Source organism: Loxodonta africana, chromosome 11 (assembly GCF_030014295.1).
Source record: "Loxodonta africana isolate mLoxAfr1 chromosome 11, mLoxAfr1.hap2, whole genome shotgun sequence".
Lineage (NCBI taxonomy): Eukaryota > Metazoa > Chordata > Mammalia > Proboscidea > Elephantidae > Loxodonta > Loxodonta africana.
Window position 1 is genome coordinate 32,264,184 of NC_087352.1, and position 21,928 is coordinate 32,286,111.

At 44.5% G+C, this 21,928-nt stretch overlaps 1 protein-coding gene across 8 annotated transcripts in view; it reads left to right on the forward strand.

Annotated features, from left to right (window-relative positions):
• ZNF516 (zinc finger protein 516) overlaps positions 1-21,928 on the forward strand; it is a 130,886-nt gene that overhangs the window by 33,145 nt on the left and 75,813 nt on the right. The window lies entirely within an intron of this gene.

Genomic DNA, 21,928 nt, shown 5'->3' on the forward strand with positions numbered 1-21,928 from the left:
GGGAGACAGTGGCACGAACTCCTCAGGTACTGAAAATCTCAGTGGGAGTATCTTATACCTATTCCTCCCAAAAACTAAACAAACAAAACCCATTGCTGTCAGGTTGATTCCGACTCATAGTGACCCTACAGGACTGAGTAGAACTGCCCCGTAGAGTTTCCAGGAAGCGCCTGATGGATTCGAACTGCTGACCTTTTGGTTAGCAGCCTTAGCACTTAACCACTACACTATCACGGTTTCCACCTGTTCCTCCAGTCTTCCTAAATAGCTGAGCGGGTGACAGTGTGGGGAGGTGTAGGAGCAGGCACAGAACTCTCCTGGCTGCCTTGTTGGATGGAGTCCACTCTTTAGCAGTACCCTCTCAATAATAAAAGTAATTAATGCCATAAATAAAATGTATCACGAGCTCGAATTAATATTCGCTCCCGAGGGAACTCGGTAATTTCCAATGAGGCTTCAGTGAGTCACAAGGGGACGTTAAAAGTAGGGAAGGAGTTGGTCATCAGAAAACACACTGAAAGGAAAGTGTGGGGCCATTTTTAAATTTAAAACAATGTGTTTTTGCTCCTTAAGTTTGAATGTGGGGAGTGTGGAGAACAGAGGAGGTAGGGACTCAGTCAGGATTTTGGCTGAATGTATCTTTCCGGGCCTCTCCCCTTTCCTGGCACCATGTATGCCACTGGCTCTAGAACCTTCTGTACCTGTGCCTCAGTTGGCCTGAGCTGCCCCTTCCAGCTTCTCCTTTCTATCTAGGCACCTTGTTCTCCAATCTTATTTCCAAGGAGGCATCTTAGGGATCTGGGTGTGGACCACCTGTCTGTGCCTTCCCTGTGCCCTCCCTCCTAACCAAGATGAAGCATGAACACCCTCCCAACCCCTCAGAGTGGCAGAGGGTTTTGGCCATGCCACACTCCCACCTTGTCCAGCCCCTGCTCTGCTCCCCGCTGCTGAGTGACCTTGGCAATGTGCTTGGCCTCTCTGTGCCCTTGCTCCTAGTTAGTGAAATGAGGGAAGGATGGCAGTTGCTTCATTGGGAGTTGTGCAGATTAAACGGATAATACATCTGCAGCGTGTGTACCACAGGGCCTGTCACATGGGGGCACTCAAAATGCCAGTGTTGTTATCGATGCTTCAGTGCTGGCTCCTGGGGGACGGGGTGGGGGGGGATTTGACGTTGGTTGCAAGGGACTTTGAGGGCGGGCCATGGGGTCCTTCACAATATTTTGGAGGCAGATCCATGTCTTAGCATGACTGCACCAAGTGAAGGTTGTTCCTTGATTTTTTTGAGCTTCTAGCGTCTAATGACTCTCACATGTTAGCCATTTCCTCCCCTCTTTTACTGTAACTTTATTTTTAAAATTTGGAATAATTTTAGGTTTACAGAAAAGTTGCAGAGATAGTACAGAGAGTCCCCATATACCATTCCCCCAGTTCCTCTGATGCTAACATCTTACATTATTCCCAGGGTGCAGTTGTCAAAAGTGGGAGGTTAACCTTGCCATTACTGTTGACGGAATCTGTGGACTTTATTCAGATTTTACGTCTTTCCACTAGGGTTCTTGTTCTGACCAGGACCCCACCTGGCTCGAGTTGTTGTTTCCCCTCAGTTTGCCCTGGTTGGTGGCAGGTGCTCAGAGTTTCCTTGTCACTCATGTCCTTGGCGTCTCAAGGAGCCCTGGTTAGGTGTTTCGTAGAGTGTCCTTCAATTTGAGTTTCTGTCATGTTTCCGCGTGGTTAGACTGGGGTACGGGTTGTTGGGAGGAAGACCACAGGGCTGAAGAGCCCTTCTTATCACATCAGGGGTTAGTCTTAAAAAAAATTTTTTTTTTATGGTTTTTGGTCCTCCCAGCTCTTAGCCTTTGGTTTTTAGTGTGTAATCAGTCTCGAAAGTAATGGTGTAAGTGTGTGCCACCAAGGCACCACCTTTAGGTTCCATTGCACCTCACTGTGTGCCATGTTTGAATCTGGAGCTTTTTCCACGGGCCCTCTGAGAAATCTTAGAGGCAGAGCTTTTCTCTGCTGCACATTGGCTCCTTTGGTCCCAGGGAAAGGGTAAATGATTTTTTAAAAGACCTCTTTCTCCTGTGCACCTCTTTGATCTAGGAATGGCTGCTTCCCTTACTGCCAAGGAAGAAAACTTTTATGCTCCTTTTCCTGCTCCAGTCATGACTGTGCCGAGTCTGAGCCCAGCTTCCCAGAGACCAGAATTCTCTCTGAACACACATAACTGAGATATTCCTTTAAGTCACTTAACTCATTGATGAGGTAAAACATTAAACCAGAAAGTTAGTGCTTAGTTTAAAAACAACAGCAGCGTTACAGACAAGTTGTCCAGCAGGTGGTTTGTTTGGATGGTGCTGTTTGTGCAGTGGGCTCAGGTATGTAGTGAAAGGGAGCTTTTTAGCATGGGGTCTCACTCTGGCCCCCCAGCGAACAGTGCTGTTCGGGTCTGTGGGACCACTCTTCATGTCGGTACCTGGGGCCCAGAGCCCTCTCTTTGGAGTTGATTACTGAGTGTAAATAGGTTGTAGTTGCCCTTACATAATTAAAACAAAACAAAAAACAACCAAACCCACTGCCATGGAGTCAGCTCCCACTCCTGGTCACCTCTTGTGTACAGAGTAGAACTGTGCTTCATAGCGTAGATTTTCTTGGCTGTAATCTTTATGGAAGTGGATTGCCAGGCCTTTCTTTCATGGCACTGGTTAGGTTAGTGTTGTTGTTGTTGTGTGTCGTTGAATTGATTCCAACTCATGGAGACCCTATGGACAATAAAATGCATCATAGGGTTTCCTAGGCTGTAAATCTTTACAGGAGCAGACTGCCAGGTCTTTTCTTCTCTGGAACTGATGGTGGGTTCAGACTGCCAACCTTTCAGTTAGTAGGCAAGTGCAAGCCAATTGCAATTGTATTATTAAATTCCCATATAGATTCTGTGTTTTAAAGCAGCGGTACCCCGACTTTTCTCATCCTGACACCTGGCCCCACAGCAGCCTGCCAAGGGCCTGATGATACAGCCTCAGGTTGAAGGATACACTGCCTACATCAGTTTTAAAATTAGGGGAGAAAAAAAGGAAATGTTTTTGCATCTGTTTAAGTTAAATAATGAGGCTTGGTTGCAGCTCTAGGCCCTGGAAGTCCAGGAGGCTAGTGTCCCTGTCCCCACACTTGATCATACCGCCCCAAAGAGCTGTTGGGAGCTGCACCCTGATCTCCAGAACTCTTGGAATTTCTTGGCAATCCCTCTGAGATCCCAAGGCCAGCATGAGCTACCAGCCCTTGGCTCCCAGAAGCTGGACAGTGAATCATTCATGTGCTGTGTGTGAGTTCCCCATGGGGACACAGGTTAGGAAGAAAGACTGAAACGAGGCCTTACTTCAGTGTTGCCTTGTGTGCTTCTGCGTTTTTTAAAAGTATATCTAAAAGGTGGGATGGAGAAGGAAGGCTAACATCCAGTATTCGAGGCCTTACTTCAGTGTTGCCTCGTGTGCTTCTGCGTTTTTTAAAAGTATATCTGAAAGGTGGGATGGAGAAGGAAGGCTAACATCCAGTATTCTTGCTCATGTGGCAGAAACATTTTAGACTTTAAAAGATGTTTGGAAGTGTGACTTTAAAGCTCACTGTCAAATACATATGAAATGAATTTAAATCCCATGAGAAAAATAGCACCACCCATTGTAACATTTGAAACTGGACAGAGCTGGGTTGGTATTTGAGGCATATTTCAGTGTTTCTAGCAGTGTGTGGACAGGCCTGGGTCAACATGGGGCTGCTTTTTATGGCCAAAGACCCCAAATCCAACTCTTTGCTCAGTATTATCAAGGTGAAAGAGGGCAAGGTGTGTATATTCCAGTTGAGGGACGGTGAGGTGTGTATACTCCAGGTGAGAGAGGGTGAGTTGTATATATTCTAGTTGAGGGAATGAGGATGAGGGGTTTATATTCCAGGTGAGGGAGGGTGAGGTGTATATGTTTCAGGTGAGGGAGGGTGAGGTGTGTATGTTTCAGGTGAGGGAGGGTGAGGTGTGTATATTCCAGGTGAGGGAGGGCAAAGTGTGTGTATTCCAGGTGAGGGAGGTTGAAGTGTGTATAATCCAGGTGATGGTAAGGTGTTTCTATTCCAGGTGGTAGAGGGTTAGATGTGTCTGTTCCAGGTGAGGGAAGGTGAGGTGTGTATAATCCAGGCGAAGGATGGAAAGGAGTGTATATTCCATGTGAGGGAGAGTGAGGTATGTGTGTTCTAGGTGATAGAGATGCCGCCTTTCACATTCATCCTCAAGGGGAAGGACCCACCTGTGTGCCTGACATTTCTGTTAGTAGTGTGATCTTTGTATGGGAATCCCAGCTTTGGAGGGATGCCCTGTATTCCATCACTATTGGTGACACTTTGATAGACTGGATTAACAACTGTATTGCTTTCCTGGGGCTGCCATTAAAAAAAAAAAAAAAAAAAAACACAACACAAATTGGGTGGCTTATAAGAACATAAACATATTGTCTCACAGTTCTAGAGGCCAGAAATCTGAATTTGGGGTGTCAGCAGTGTCATGCTCTCTCTGAAGGCTCTCAGGGAAGATCTTTTCTTGTCTCTTCCAGTTTCTGGTGGCTCCATGGTTCCTTGGCTTGCATTTGATCTTTAAGTGGCCATGTCCATCTGTGTCTTTTTTCCTGTTCTGATACCACTCAGATTGGACTAGGACCCACCCTACTCCAGCCTGACCTCAAGTTAACTGATAACATCTTCAAAGGCCCTACTTCGCAACAAGGTCATGTTCACAGGTCCCAGGGGTTAAGGACTTCAGCATATCTCTTTTGTGGAAGTAATTCAATCAACAGTAAAAACTGACCCAGAATTTGAAAGCTGCTAAAAGCAAACACTCATGTTGCCTGTCTGTGCTGCCTGGGTCTGTGTGACAACAGCTCTGTGTGCAGGTTCTTCCAGCCACGGGCACAACAGATGTGCACGTGGGGACCTCCTGCCCTCAAACTTGAACTGTACAGTGTTTTGCTAGCAGTGGCTCTTATGGTGCCTTTATTTATTCTGAAAACATCTCCTGTTGTCCTAGAAAAGCCTTGGCCCAGAAGAGCATTTGTTTCATTTTATTTTTTCTTAAAGAAAAAGCAACACTAGACTTTTCTTAAAAATGTAATTACTTTATACCAAACTTTTGGTTTTTTCAAAATCCCAGAGAGGGGAGTGGAGTTAGTTCCTTCTTCAGGCGGTTAGCTCCTTCTCCTGAGAGTAGCAAAATGAAATAGGCATTTGACCTGCCTTGTTCCTCCATTTACACGTTTTTTTAGGAAAGTTAAATGTGGTTCAGTTAGCCTGCCTTCCTGTTGAAGCTGTCAGATTTCTGAGTTACAGACCTGGAGCTGAGATCAGGGTCAAAAGGACAGTTTTTACTTGACCTTGGCATAGGATTGCTTTGCTGTGCATTGCTGGAAAAATGTTAAAATAAGCCTGATGGCACGTAGACGAGAACTCATGAAACGGGAACGCGAAATTGTGACGCCTGCTCCGTTGCCTGCTTTTCGTTAGGACATAATGTTCATGGAGTGAATTAGAGGCAAACTCTTCAATAATTTTTTTCCTGAAAACCAGACTGTCTGAGCTGCTCTGCAGAAAGCAGTGCTTGGGGTGGCGGTACTTTCATTGTTATCATCTGGCAAGTATTGGTCACAGGATGTGTGTTTGCATATGACCAATATTAGCTTTTTGAGCCCTGGTGGCTCAATGGTTTAAGAGCTCCACTGTTAACTGAAAAGTTGGCGGTTCTAACCCACCAGTGGCTCTGTGGTAGAAAAAACTTGGTGATCTATTCTCGTAAAGATTGCAGCATAGGAAACCCTATGGGGCAGTTCTACTCTGTCCTATAGGGTCACTATGAATTGGAATAGACTCGATGGCACACAACAACAACAGCAAAATACTAGCTTTGTGTGTGTGTGTGCCCAAGTTTGCATAGCTTGTTACTACTCAGGGTGAGATGTGACATGCACAGTGTCATCATGATGGGTGATGGCTATGTCTTCAACTCTGGGAGGTGACCTAGCAGTTCACAGTGACAATATGGAGATCAGTTAATGATAAACTTACGGATGCTATTTCCCCGATTTACGTAATGTGGTGAAACGCAGAGAAAGGCTTTGTTTTGCTGGGTGGTCTTTCATGAGACGGATGCCAGTCTTGCTCTGCACACGGTGGGCTCGTGCCTGTGTGGTTGCTGTGTTTTTACCTTACAGAACGTTCCAGTAGTATAAGTATTTTGGGCTTGCACCTCCTATAAGGACATGCAAAGTGATATGAATGGTTCTTCAGTTGTTTGCCGTCTTCCTGTGGACTGTAGTTTGATTAAAGCTCTGGAATGATTTTATTTGGACTTGGATAAAGGAACCTTGAAACATTGAGCTGCAGGTGAAGTTGGTGTCCTGTGTGTGGCTCCATGGCAGTGGTGTGTCTGGCAGCCCAGAGGGAGAGCAGCTTGTTCGCATAATTAGATGTGGTGGTGATGGAGCCCTGGTGGTGCAGGGGTTAGGAGCTATGGCTGCTAACCAAAAGGTCGGCCCAGCCAGCCGTTCCTTGGAAACCCTATGGGACGGTTCTTCTCTGCCCTCTAGAATCGACTCAATGACAACTTTTTTTTTTTTTGGTGATGCAGTAAGTCACCAGTGAAAACTGTGACCACTCTTCCTTGACAAAAACACCTTGAAAATGATTTTAGGAGCCTGGAAAGAAAATGTGAAATTTAATATTAATCTGAAAGATATTTTGATGCAGAAAGATTGGAAGAGAGGACCTGTATGTTTTGTCCCTGGATCCTGGGACAAAAGTCTAATACTCTGATTAGACTCAGACGAGAAGAGGACCAAAGGGCTTCATTTGGTGGTGTGCAACTGAAAAGCACAGAGCCGCCAGCACCCTCCCTTTACTGAGACACTGAGGTGAGAGGAAGGGTGTGGGCAGGCACACGCGAGGCATGGGAAACTACTTGTTGGCTATCAGACAGCGAGGAATCAGATTGAGGGCTCGGGTCTTTGGGTCCCTACACTAGAACTGCTCCACGACAGTGACATAAATTGACTTTGGTTTTCATGCACTTAAAAAAAAATTTTTTTTTTTTAAATTGTGGTAAAACATATTACATAAAATTTGCCATTTTAACCGTTTTAAGTATATCATGAAGTGGCATTAATTATATTCCCTGTGTTGTGCAGCCATCACTACTATCCATTTCTAAAACTTTTTCATCTCTGGCAAACAGAAGTCAGTGCCCCCTAAGTAGTAACCCTCCCCCTGGCCTTTGGTAATCAGTTAGGAACTTCTATCTCTGCATTTGCATTTTCTAGATACAGTCGTCCCTCAATGCCCATGGGGGATTGGTTCCAGGACCCCCACGGATACCAAAATCCACAGATGTTCAAGTCCCTTATAAAAATGGTCTAGTATTTGCATATAACCTACAGACATCCTCTCGTACACTTTAAATCATCTCTAGGTTAGTTATAATACCTAATACAATGTAAATACTATGTAAATAGTTGTTATACTGTGTTATTTAAGGAATAATGACAAGATGCAAGGGGAACAATACTCACACCACCAGGGCTGGAGAGAGACTGAGGATCTATGAGCTGGCAGGATGCTCCAGCAGAGGCTGCCTGCACATCACTTCATTCCTGTGGATTCGCCATAGTGCTCAGTGCTCAGCAAATTAAAAGTTTTGCTTTTTGGAACTTTTTTTTTCCCCAAATATTTTTGATCCGCGGTTGGTTGAATCTGCGGACGTGGAACCCATGGATACGGAGGGCCGACTGTATTTCATCTAAGTGGGGTCACACAGATTTTGTCCTTTTGTGTCTGGCTTCTTTCACTCAGTATGATGTTTTCATCCACACACTTTTACTCTAAGTATTTGTACTACTAAATCTTGAAGCTGAAGAAGAACTTGAATCTGCCAAGGGCCTGCCATGTACCAGAAACTAGGTTAGCGTCTTAGGTGCATTACCTTACTTTACGTTCAGATCACGAAGCTGTGTAAGTTGTCCTGTGAGGAATTTCTGACAGCTAGACAAATGATAGGTGGCAGCTGACCCCACCCTCAAGTCTCCTTTCAAGATCACATTGAACAGGGCGATTCAGGGGTTCTCAAGCAATGTGCCGAAATGCAAGTGCACCAAGATGTCGGTCCTCTCAGCTCTCTTGGTCATGAGGCTGCAGGTAGCTGCCCTCACTTACCCCAGGGACCAGACAATTGATCAATTTTTTTCCCCTATGTATGACGTGGAAGAGGTTGGGATACAAAACGCAGTACCTGGAGAAAGCTATGATTGTGTTGCATAAAGATGGTGCCCAGTCAGTGGTGATGAGTTTTCTGTTAGGAACAGTTCTGTAATCATTGTGAAATGGTAAGTGAAGTGTAAGGGAACCACTGAGTCTTAGGGATATGAGCCCTGCTCAGGATGCTGTAAAAATCAATTCCTGCCCCTCTGTTACTTCAGAAAAAACAAGGGAATGAATGATTATCCCTCAGGAACAAACAAGACAATCATGTAACGTGGATTCCTACTACAGTGGACTGTTGGGAAGTTTAACTCATGTTTTTACTCTACTGTTACCCTGTGATTTGTCTCTCAGGAAGTCTCTGACACAGTAGACATTGGCTATACTCATCTAGAAACTCCAAAAAACTCTCCAGTTTAGGGTTTTTGAATAGTGACCAAGTAAAGGAGTCCCTGGGTGGTGCAGACGGTTAATGTGCTTGGCTGCTAACTGAATGGCTGGTGATTCGAGTCCACCCGGAGGTGTCCTGGAAGAAAGGCTTGGTAATCTACTTCTGAAAAGTTAGCCATTGAAAACCCTAAGGGGCACAGTTCTACTCTGACACACGTGGGGTCTGGTGAGTCAAAACTGACTTTGGCAGCAACTGGTTTTGATTAAAGTTGTCTACCTTTGTTTCACAAAATATTAGATTTGTCAAAAAAAAAAAAAAAAAGAGAGAAAAACAGAGCTGATTAGATTCCCCCTCCAGTTTTTATTATTGGTTGGTAGCCAACTCACCAGCCACATGGAGCCATTGCTTCTCATTTCATTTATGTCAGTTTTGGCTCTGAGAAGTTCATGGTCCTGAGTGCTTGGTTGATTGCCAGGGTTCTGAGTGTGTTTGTAGCCCCGGATGTGGTTATTATTACTACTAATTTATTTAATGATTTTTTTGTATATTTTTGATGAAGGGTTTACAGAGCAGTTTAGGTTCCCATTTAACAATTTCCACACAAGTTGTTCACAATGCATGAACATTCTCAATGTTTTCCATTCTGGTTGTTCTGTTGCCATTAATCTAGTTTCCCCACTTCCTTACATTCTCATCTTTGTTTTAAAGTAATCATTGACTGTTTGATCTCATATAGGTGATTTTTTAAAGGCGTACAATACTTATGGGTGATATTCGTTATTTTTTCAGCCAAATCATTATTTAGCTACAAGGTGACTTCAAGGGTTAGTTTCGGTTTGAGGTTTGAAGAGTATCTCAGGGCAGTAGTTTTGGGGAGTCCTCCTGGACATTATTTTTATGAAGAATTTATTGAGGTGAAATTCACATAACCTAAAAGGAACATTGTAAAGTGTAATGTGATGTAATGCAAGCACCCCTCTCTCCTCTCCCCAAGCGTTCACACCTCTCCAAAGTAAACCCCGTACCCATGCCCTGGTGTCTCTCCCTGATACTATTTTGTATTTAGATTGTAACCTTTATTGGGAAGTCGGAGCACATCAGAGGTGCTCTTATAACAACTTCCTGGAACCAAGGCTGGCATTAGGAGCTGGGGTGTAGCTGGGGGCGGTGGGGACAGCAGGACGGAGGTGATGGGCTTGTGGCCTTGGTGTGGGTGACGGTAGTCATCTTTGACCCTCAGATCCTCATCTGTAAAACAAGGGCAGAACCACAGAGGGGCATTATGGTGATTACACTAGATAGTGACACCAAACAGTTGCTATCGAGTTGATTCCGGCTTTTGGCACCCCTACGTGTGTTGGAGTAGAACTGTGCTCTAGAGGGTTTTCAATGGCTGAATTTCAGAAGTAGATTATCTGGCCTTTCTTCTGAGGTGCCTATGGGTGGATTCTAATCTACAACCTTTAGGTTAGCAGCCGAGTGTGTTAACTCTTTGCACCACCCAGGGAGGTCACTAGATAGTGCACCCAAAAATAGTTCCTCTACGTGGTGTGTCCGTCTGATTATTTGAGCTTGGTAATAGCAATCAGAGTGATCAGACAAAAACATTTTAAAAATGATTTTAGGAGCCTGAAAAAAAATATGGAATTTAATATTAATCTGAAAGATATTTTGATGCAGAAAGAGTAGAAGAGAGAACCTGTTGGAACTGATTCGACAGCAGGTGTTTTTTTAATCAAATAGAGGTCAGCCGCTTCCAGCATTTTGGGTTAGTTTTACCACCTGCAGTATTTGATAGACATGTTAGTGGCCAGTTTGACCCTATACAGAAATTCGGTTTGATGTTATCTGAACATTATTCATATTTGTTAGGGAGCGCCTCCCTTGGCGTATGTTGAGAGTGGTAGAAATACAAGGGTCTGGTGATGCAGGAGGGATTGCCTTTTTTGGGAATGTTTGGACTGACAGGCCCAATGCTAAGAAGGCTGCCTCATTAACAGGTTCCCCACCCCCTGCAATTTCTTGATTCATTAGCACCTTTGCTGCAATCTGAGGCTTTGGCTTAGCACATCTTATGGGAGGTTTACCGCCGTGCTTGTCACAGACTCTGTGGGACCGCAGTTGCCCTTTGGAGCACCTCGCGTTGTAACAGGAGAGCCACTGCCCTCCAAGAAAAATATCCTGTCTCCTGTGTACATTCCCAGGCCTGTTGACCCGCTGCCACCACCCGGAGCTCTGCATCCAGTCCAGGGGCGGCAGCCACCATCCTGTAGGAGAGCACTGCAGAAGACTAAAAAAAAAAAAAATGTTGTATTAAAATATATGTAACAAAGAGTTTGCTATTTTAACCATTTTAAGTGTACAATTCAGTGATATGAATTATAGTCACCATGTTGTGTAATCAGTACCGCTCTCCATTCCCAAAAGTTTTTCATCGCCCCAAACAGGAACTCCACCCCTTCATCAGTAACTCCCTACGCCCCTTGTCCCAGCCCCTGCTAACCACTAATAAATCTTGGTCTCTATGTATTTGCCTATTCTCAGTATTTCATGTGAGGTCATATGAGTCCTTTGGTGACTGACTTATTTCACTCAGTATAATGTTTTCAAGGTTCATTCATGTTGTAGCATGTATCAGGACTTCATTTCTCTTTATCGCTGAGTAATATCCCATTGTATGTACGGACCCATTTGGTTTGTCCTTTCATGTGTTGATTGACATTTAGTTTGTTTCCTCCTCCTGGCTAGAGTGAATAGTGCTGCAGTGAACATTGGCGTGCAAATTTCCTTTGTGTTCCCACTTTCAATTCTTTGGGGCATATACCTAGGAGTGGAATTGCTGGGTCATATGGTAATTCTGTGTTTAATTTTTTGAGGAACTGCCAAACTGTTTCCATAGTTTACAATTCCACCAGCAATCTACGAGGGTTCCAGTTTCGCTGGGGATGTTTGAAGGTTTGGTTTTTAGAAGAAACTGTATCATGTCATTTCAAACAAAATGGGAGTTATGAACAAGCATCCATTCTGAGGGAGTAATGAGTTTTTCCTGCTGTGTGGGCCAGGCCACGTGAGCAGAAGGGAGCGTTCCTGAAGTGTGGCGTGGACGTGCTGCTGTTCCTCGTGGAAAAACTCACCTTGGCACTCTGCTCCTGGCCGGGCGCTCCATGCAGGAGGCAGGGCTCCTGGTGGTGAGAAGCCAGTCCAGGAAGGACGGCGGCCATCCTCGGAGGAACAAAGCCTGGCTGAGTGGCTCGGAAAGGGCTTTGAGCATGCTCAGCAGAGAAACTGAGCCTCACGGCAGAGTTCTACCTGGAAACCATGAGATGAGGCCTCAGCTGGGGCTCTGAGGGGGTTTCAGTGATCCCGATGGTGATGCATTTTTAAAGCTGTGTTTGTGGGTGCGTGGGGTTTTTATTATTATTATTAGACCAGACATGTATGTCCACTAGTATGCATGGCAGATTTCACAGTAAATGTTTTTCTTCGTTAAAGAAAACTACATGTGTGTACGTGCATGCAAACACAGACACACGTGCACACAGGTGCAGGCACACAGGTAGTCACACACTTAAACACACATATACCTGCATACACACACGAAGGTACACACATACCCAGACAGATGCATGTACACACACACAAACACACATGCACACACACATACACGTTCGCACATATACACAGAAGAAAGAGCCACCCATGTGTGAGAAGGCTTGGGCTGTCAGCTGCTACCTGGCTTGTCTCTGGTCTCACAGGTGGCTAAATCCGCGGTGTGGCCTCTTGTCTTTCTAGAAGTTTCTGCAGGATTTGCATCCTTGTGTGAGGCAGTTCTCAACGCAGATGCAGTTTTCACCTGGAGCCTTCCTTGTCAAGAAAGGTCTCCTACAGATGAGTCTCACTGTGTCTTGGGATGAGGCGTGTGGTGGGAAGACATAACCCATTACCAGCGAGCTCACTTTCTAAAAGTATAAACCATTAGAACTCAACATTACCCAGATTCTCTTTTTGAATGTTTTTCTTTCAGGGTGGCTTTTCTCCCCATTAATTACTTTTAAACACCAGAATTTGGAGCTGCAAGTAGTACTTAGCTAAATAAATGATTACTATGAAGCGTCGTGAGAGAAAATAATTAAAAAAAGGTTAAAACCACAGTGTACTTCATGTGCTCGGTACATCTTATCTAACAGTAGTGGATATAATTTCAAATAAATAGCTGTAAAATACTGTGGGACTTGGAGGTTGGCGAGAAGCTTATCTCCTCAGAAGTAAAATGATATTTTCCATTTGTTTCCCAGCGAAGCTGTCTTTTCAGAGTGTGGCATTGAAAGGAATTATCCTGCTAGATTACAGGACTGGATCAACATGTTCTCATGAAAGGAACCTCCTGTGTTAAGGGAAAAAAAAGCTGATGATTCTAGACCTCCTTTGTATTTGAGACCCCGGGGGGGTCAATGGCAGAGTGTCTGTAGCCACTCTTCTAAGCATGTTTTACTCTTGGTATTAATCCTGGAAGGTTTCCTGCCATTTATTGAGTTCTTTTCTGTTTTAGCATAGGTTCTCTTAAGACGTGAAAAACTAGTTTGAAAAAACTACCATCACTAAGAAAACAAATGTAGGTACTTTTCGAAAATGGGGCAGGTGGGTCTAGTTTAAGAGGGAGAAAAAAGCCTCAAAGTGATTACGAATTTCTAGAAAGGAGGTTCTCACATGCTAGGGACTTTTGCAGATCTTTTTTATGGCCACGCGCACGTAACGTAATATGTGCTCACCTACAAACGCTTAAAAATAAACGTCTTTTTGTGGGGGTGTGTGTCTTGCAGGTGGGGTCCTCAGCCTTCCTCATGTCCCTGTCAGTGTAATTGAGCTGGGTAACAACTCTGAAGCACAGTTGTGCTGCTTTCTCTTCCTGTGGCTCGCTTTGTTGCGCAAGAAAACAGGCCATACCTGTACAAGACCTCACACCTCACAGCGCTCTCTAACCACATGTGCTGGCGTGGCAAACTTAGAAAAAAAAAAAAATCTCAAAAGAGTAAATGTAAAACAAGATATTGGAAGCTGTATTGTGGTCTAAGTTTGGATGAGTAGTTTGGTAACAGGATTTTAAACATAGGGCTGAGAAACCCACAGTATTTGAGTTTAGGGTTGCAGTCATGGAACCCCATACTGGAACAGTGCTGCAGGGGTTGGTAATGCTTGTCGATCACACAACGTGTACAAAGAGTCCATGGCGCAGTTCTGAGGGTCAGGGTTCGACTGTGTTTCCCAGTGAAAATGTGCCGATGAAGTCCTCCCAGGAGGAGGAAACCATGGCTGTGAATATTGTGTGCCATCGAGTGGATTACAACTCATGGTGACCTTATCTGACAGAGTAGACTGCCCCATAGGGTTTCCTAGGCTGTAGTCTTTATGGGAGCAGATTGCCAGGTCTTTCTCCTGCAGAGCTGCTAGGTGGGTTTGAACCACTGACCTTTTAGTGCTTAAGTGTTGTGCCACCAGGGCTCCTTACGTTTATGATAGCAGTGTGAAATTGTGATCTGTCTTAGGTACGCTGGGATAGTCTGGACGCCAGGGCTGGGTCAGGAAGTTGAAGCTGTGGTACCCATTAAGGCTAGCTGGGGCAACCTCTGCCCAAGGAGTACGCTGTGTATATGACTTTACACTGGGCGTCTTATACTTTAATGTGATCTTGTGGATGACTGGTTCTTTCTTAGTTGTTTAGGCGGGATTTTCAGGCATTGGCTGGGCAAGGTTCCAATGTGCTCACTCCTCTGGCCTGAAGCTCCTAATCGGCGGTCCAGATTTGGCTTTATAGCAGGTCCCTGGATCGCATGGTTGCTCACACCCAGGATTCAGAAAGGCAGAGCAAGGTTCTGCCTGAGTAGTTTAGCCGCCAAAGAAATGGAGTAAGGAGGGTGAACCACAGTGGGCATCTCATGTTTCACCTTCAGAGGCCAGGGTCCCTTAGACGCATGAGAAGAGCTGCAGTGACAGAGCCCAGTCTTCGAGAAATGAGCGCGTCCCAGCGGTCCATGGCGTCTTCTCAGTGGCGGACTTGCCCATCCTCTGGATGAGTGAGAATCGTGGTGTGGCCAGCCGTGATCCCACGATTGGTGGGGGAAACAAGAAGGAAGAGATCTCTTCTCTCATCATGAAGTCATATTTATTAAGGAATACTATAGCAGTAACTCAGTCTGATGATTGGCTTCGGAACATATCATACTACAGAGCAATTTCATTTTCTTTTATCTCAGTAGCTTGCGAATTCAGTGGCAAGAACCTATCTTGTGTTTGCTTCCTTTCCTTCAGACGAAGGTAAGTGCTTGTGGAGCTATCCATCGTGCACATGGTATGCGTGCAGTTGGGCAGAGGGTCTTGTGAGATGGACTTGCGTTCCTGTGTATCATTGTGTGTGTTGAACAGTAAATTGGGAGTCATCTTACCTTTTGCCAAATAGGGGTCTACATTTTTTCTTTTAGTACCTGGTAGAACTGAAGTGATTTTCTTAGCCAGATTATTTTCAACTTTGTAGTATCTCGTTCTGAACTTAATGTATCTACAAAAATTGAGTAGGCCCCCAAGTTTTGTCCTCTGAGCCCTCTGTTTGCTCTTCCATGTGCCTCGATGCTGAGCCTGGTGGAGGGGCTCCAGGCCGCCGTCCAGACACCAGGACTCCTGAATACGCATCTCACCCCTCACTACCTGTGCTGGTGTGTTAGTCTTATAGGATCTTTATCTGTTTCCTAGCAGTGCATTGCACAGCTCTTCACAGTGTTTGCTTCAAACAAGTCAATGACAAGGATTCTAGAGTTTTAAGAGTTTCTGGTGCTTCGAGATGGGATAAAGTTGAATGAAAAGGGGGAGTGGAAAATGGCAGCATGCATAGAACAAACCTATTGTTAAGTTACACACACCCACCATCAGCATGGCTTTAATTTTAAAGACGGACCCTCCTGTAAGCAAGGACTCCACAAACACTGTCATTGAATTACAGCCATGGTCATTGGGTTCTTGGGAAGTTTTGGCAAGCAACTGGTGTGATTGCTGTTTGTCTCAGAGATGACAGTGCTGTCCTCATGAATAGTGCAACACTTTATTCCAAATAAGCCAGGCCCGGCTGATGGCAGAGAGCTTCGATTTCAAGTTCGATAGCTCTCCTCTCCTGGGACCGAGGGTGCAGGGTGTGTGGGGGGTGGGTCCAAACAACACCCAGTGCCCTCAAGTCGATTCCAACTCATAGTGAGCCTATAGGACAGAGTAGGAGCTTTGAAATCCCCAAATCTGCCTTGTTATATTTTATATTTACTTTGACCAAAAGTTGTTGTGGGGTGAGATGCCTTTGACCTAGAAAAATATTTCCTTCGTCATTCCCCCAAAATCATTTATGATCACTTACGGTGCTTGATTTGCCTCACTTTCATGGCTGGGTAATAGGCTGACATTATTATGGGGTGTTAAAAGTGGGATTTTGCTTGTTTATCCTTTTTTGTTCCATGTAAGGGAAGTATAGATGGCCTTTTATCTTCAAAACCTAGAACTTGCAGTGATGTGCTACTGAGTGTGCTTGAGAAATATATTTTTAGACAGCAAGGCAGGGTAAATGCTATGGAGATGTGACATCATGTTCTTGTCAAGAATTGCTCTTTGTGAACATTCTCTGATAGATCATTCTCCCTGAGCGGCTGGAAGAGCCAACTGCTTTCAAAGGTGCTGTGTACGCTAGTGATAAACTAGGTCACGTTGCTGTCGTTATTGACAGTAATGGGTCTGGACAATTTAAAGGGGCCCTAGGATAGGCGCTATAGATAGTAAACATTTCTGGAAGATTTGCCCTTCCATAATTTTGAACGTCCTAAAGTATTGATTGGTGTTTGTATAATGACAAGCAAAATCTCAACTCCTTGCATGATAACACCTTTCAGCTCTCTTTCCAGAATCCACTCGATTCTGCATTATATTTACGGAAAATGTTTGTGATTGCTTAGAATTCAGCAAAGCTGATTTTTGAAGTGTTTATCTTTTCCTTGTGAGCTCTTCATGAAGGGGTTTTTGGGGGCTGACTTTTGTGCTCAACGGTGTTACCTCTGAAGGTAATGTTTAACAGAACGTTTTATGGCTTACTGCACATAATTATTTGTCTTTGTATTCCTGGGCACAGTTCTTTCTTTTACTTGATGGTGGGGGACTTCTAGGTTCTTTCACAAAGTGGACAGAGTAAAGAGATAGGTGTTAATTGAAGGCTTTTTTCTTACACTGGGAGAGAAAAGTTGGTTTTAGGTAGAGGTTGGAAACTAGGGCAGAGTGTGTGTGTGCGCACGTGTGTGCATGCATGTGTGTGTGTGCACGTTCATGTGCGTCTGAGTATGCGTGTGTTCATGCACTGTGCATCTGTGAGTGTATCTGCACGTGCAGGCATGAGTGCATGAGTGTGTGCCTGTGTGTGCTTGTGTGAGTGTATACATGGTTATGTGCACAAAGGGGTGGCAAATATTGACCTTGCTGTTAACTTACATGGAATAAAATATGTAGCTTATTTGTAGAAACAAATTTAGCTTAAATATATTTTACAATCAACTAATAAAATCTTCAGAAATGTATGTCTGGTAATCACTAGGAGGTCTCAACATATTGAGAAAATACAGTGAGTTTCTGTGCATGATCATTTCTAGAAAAATAATTTTTAGTTTTGCTGTTAAATTGGGAACAGCTCCTATGCTTCTAAGTTCTGGCTCAGTAAAAACTTATAAGCCCCTTTGGAATCTGATTTTCACTGCAGTTTACCTCAGAGGCTCTGACTGCCATGCTTGTTTTAAAAATAGAAACTGACGAGTCTTCATTTTCTCTGGTGTTCCCCAAGTTTTCAGGGCTTCTGGATTCGTTGCTCCTTTGGCTCTGTTTATTTCTGTACAGGCTGGAAAAAGAGGCAAAGTAAAAACTCACCACTTGCACGGCTCGTGTAATGAATAGCGAGTGATTTGGCCTCTATTTTTGTAAAACGTGCAACAGCCCCTCACTGTGGCCCGGCCTCGTTGGAGCTGCCGAGTTAGAGAAGGCTATGCAGCCCGAAGCCTCTGGAAACGCGGAGCCTAATGGAAATGTTGACAAGATCATCAACCACACTAGCACTGCCGGCAGCTACAGGAAGGCTGGAGTTACCTCCAGATCCTCACGCTGGCTCCCGTGGCAGTGAAGGAGACGTGAAAAGGACATTTATCTGGAGAGAATTATGGAGCAGGCCCTACCCCAGCTACTTTCTCTTTTTCTCAGATTTGTGAAGTTTACTTTTTTAGGGACACATGGATTGAAAAAGTGACTACTTAATAGGAGACTTGGGAAATAGTAATAAGTAATAGTAATTCATTAATTTCGGAGAGAAAAACAAAACAAAAACAAGAAAGCAAGCTTCTTCCCCCGCCCAATCTTTGTTCAGATGGAAGCCTCTTTATTACAACCTCAATGACCGCTGTGGATTTCTCAGTCGATGGAATGATGGCTGGGGAAAGAACAAACCCACATCCTCCCTAGATTATTTTTGGGCTTTTGTGAATAAAATCAATAATTCTGTTGTATATTCAGCTGCTTTTTTTTTTGCCCTGTAAGGTCAGGTTTGAGTACTAGTCTTTATGTTTTAGTAAAAAAGCACGGGCAGCTTATATATGAATGCTCTTTCATATTTTCTTTTGGAAATAGATTGCTCTATCATCCTTACCATTCTCTTTTAGCCAGTGTTCTGTTTGTACATTATTTCTGGGGCTAGAGCTGGAGTCTGTTTCTCTCGTCTCCTGAGCCAGGATTTCATGGGGGAGTTTTGACAATTTATGGCATGCAACTTTGTAAAAAGATAATCCGCTTGCGTTTAGGTTGGAGATGCACTTTGCTATAAATAGAGAGATGATTCCAGAGCTGGGGTCTGAGGTGGGTAATTGAAGCAAGTCTTGCCTATTAGCTTACATGATCACAGAGTTTCCAAAATGAAACCCTAGTACAGGGAGTTAGTTACGTTTGGGGAAATGGCATGTTGGTACTTGTCTTTATTTATGGGGGGATGCGAAGTTGTTGAAAGGGAACCTTTGTTTAAGAAAATGGAACTTGGTCCTCCCATTTGATGATTCACCCACACTGCCGTGTTTTCGGAACAAAGCAGGTTTGAGACTTACCTTTATAAATGGGTGTTTTTTGCCGAAATGGCCAAACACTTGGTTCCTTGGCTGTTTCCAAATAAGGTTTGTTACAGGCCTTGTGCTGGCCTCCCTGCTATTAGTTACACCCTGGGACGGTGGGATTGTCCTTCCTCCCTGACTTGGGGAGGCAGGGAGAGGCCTCTGGTGAATGCTGCCGGTTCTGGCAGCCTTTATTCATCTTTTCTTATTAGAGTGGAAATGCAGTTTGTTCATAATGGATTATTGATTGCTCTGAGCACAGCCGCAGCCCAAGGCCTTGTCATCAATGGTACTTACTCTCCTAACAGTGAATGCGTCACTTCATGGGGCTCTTCGGGACCCCAGTCTGGGGAATATAAGCCTGTAATTGTCCGTTGCGTACAGAATGGGTTTTAGGGAGAGGAACTCCGCATTGTTGTCATGGAATTTTTCCCCCATTTGTTCAGAGAATGGGCTTTTTGTCTCAGTCCCAAGATAAGTTTGCCCAGGATGTTAATGATGTATTTTAATTCATGGCTCATAATCCTACAGTGTAACTAATAAAGCACATTTCATTGTCTCTCAGAGAACAAAACAAGCACAGTGTACTGAAACCAAACTGGGCCCCGCGCCCACTCGGCACATGTGTGTCCGCTCTCCCTGTCGCCGTGGACAGGAATACCCGGCCACAGAAACCCACCCGAGCCGGGGTTGGGGCCCTATGGCTGCTCCGAAGACCACACTGCAAACATCTAAAGCAGTCTGTTTGCTTGGAGCCTTTTTTGTGAGTGCGTTTTCCCTCTCTCTCCAATTCTTCAGATTCCACTCCAGCCCGTTCACAAATTCACCTGGTACCCAGGGGTCCCCGCAAAAGCAAACGGGGACCCCCAGGCCCACGGACAGCCAGGCCCACAGCCACTGTGGCTGGCAGCTGGGTTAGAGGTCATTCCTGCGTTTTCTGTCCTCGCTAATGGCAGGGTCTCCCTGAAAGCTGGTGTGTCTTTCTAGAAGGTGGATCAGAGGTGAGAGGAAGAGGGTAAGTGAAACCACATGGTGGCTGGGAAACCAAAGCCACCTCTCAGTATGATGTGACTGGTGACCTAAGGCGGACCGAGACACCGGCAGACGAGAGTCATTCCTGGAAGAGCACCACCAACTCCAGTTTTGCTTCCTGCAGCAGAATAATCCAGGCTCCTGGAGTAGCCTGGGGCAGGAAACGCCGCGTCCCCCCCAGCCCTTTGTTCCCCCTGCTGCTGCTGGCCTGCTTTTGGTCTGTTTGGACAAACTTCAGGAGTTGTTTTCTTACGAAAGTTACTGCAAATATTAGCGCGTATTTGAAAGTTAGCCTTCAGATTCTTTTTTTCTGGATCAGGGTTATCTGATCGAATCCACTCCACTCTTGGATAGTTTTAGGGAAAGCAGTACAAAGCATTTTAGCTTTCCCTCTGTCCCGGTTTCTTTTGCAGAGTAGAAAATGGCCAGATTTCCTACAGAGACAGGGGGACACTCTCCACTGTAACCTATAAAATAGTTTACATTTCCCCCCTGACAATGCTGTATTTTACAGGTCAGAAAATTACCGTTTAAAATGCGGACAGGCACCTCCACAGCGTTGCTGGGTTTTGCCATGAGAAGCCATGGGGAGAGTCATCTGGAACGCCAGAGTCCACTGGGCTCCTTCCTATTGTTTGGAGGAGGCTTTACCCAAACGCCAGCTTTCAGTATGGATTTCTTTAATGGTTCTGGGCAAGACTCTTTAAACACCAGAAGGGAGTCTTTTAACATAAGACGTTGCTGTTCATTTTAGCAAGTGAATAGTGTTCAGATGATTTTTTTTTTCCTGTGACTTTTGAAAAGTAGAATGAAAAAAGGTAATTTTTTCCAAAGTGCATTCCTTAGAGCTTCTGGGCTTCCTGGGGGCCTGGGAAAGGGGGGACCAGAGAATGGAGGAGTGAGGAAAGAGGAGGAGGGAGAGGGAGGGGGAGGGGGAGGGGCCCCCTGGCTTCCCACCCCTAGAACAGTTCAGCTTTCATTGTTTTACAGGCTGGCGTTTCAAATGAGTTTTTTTTTTTTTAAGGTTCCTTTGTGAAAATTTTCCAAAATCCATAATAATAGAAAGAATAGTCAATATACTTTCATATTCGGCTCCCCATCATCTCCCAGGTGTTAACATTTTGATGTCTTTGCTTCTGTCTCTCTCTTTGGTAAGCTACCTCTAAATATCTCATTATACGGCTCCCCAAAATAAGAACATTGTCTTATATTACCAACCTAACAAAAGTAATAGTAATTCTCAAATATCATCTGATATCCAGTTCATATTAAGGTTTAATTTTTATGAAGAATTCTGGAGCTCAAGTGTTTGAACATGTTTGCTGCAGAAGATTGTATCTGTTGATGAAAGAATTTATAATTGTATTAAATAGCCTGTTGTAGCGCATGCTATAAAAACTCAGTAAATACACAGCTGTTGTTACTTAGCTGTTTCTAAGCCAGCTCCCTGAGCTTCTGTTATTTTGTCTTTTTAAATTTATTAAATTAAATATACCCAGTGCCAGTGCCCAGGTATCTTCAGATACTGCACTGACATTTCACTCACTCAATAAGTATTTATGAATAACCAAAAAAAACCAAAAGCCAAACCTGTTGCCATCGAGTTGATTCCGACATATGTAAGTGTCCAGCATTTACCTACCGTTTGCTCTGTGCTAAACATTGTGCTCAGTACCTGTGTACATTAAAATTGAAGCCTCAGGGAAGTGCTATCATATAGGTATGATTGCTGTCATTCACTTTTTAAAGCTGAGAGAACTGGTGGAGGAACAGAGAAGTTAAGGTACTGGCCCCAGGTCACACAGCAAATCTGAGTAAGTGGCAGAACTGGGTGTGAACTCAGCTATATCGAACTACTCTTATAATGCTGTGCTGGTCACCTGTGGTTGGCACGGTGCTAACTTTGGGGACATAGTGGGGAGAAAGCTCGATGTGAGCACAACCAAAAACAAACACAACCAGTTGCCTTCGAGATGATTCCAACTCATGGTGACCCCATGTGTTTAGAGTAGAACTGTGCTCCATAGGGGTTTCAAGGCTGTGACCTTTTGGGAGCAGATCCCCAGGC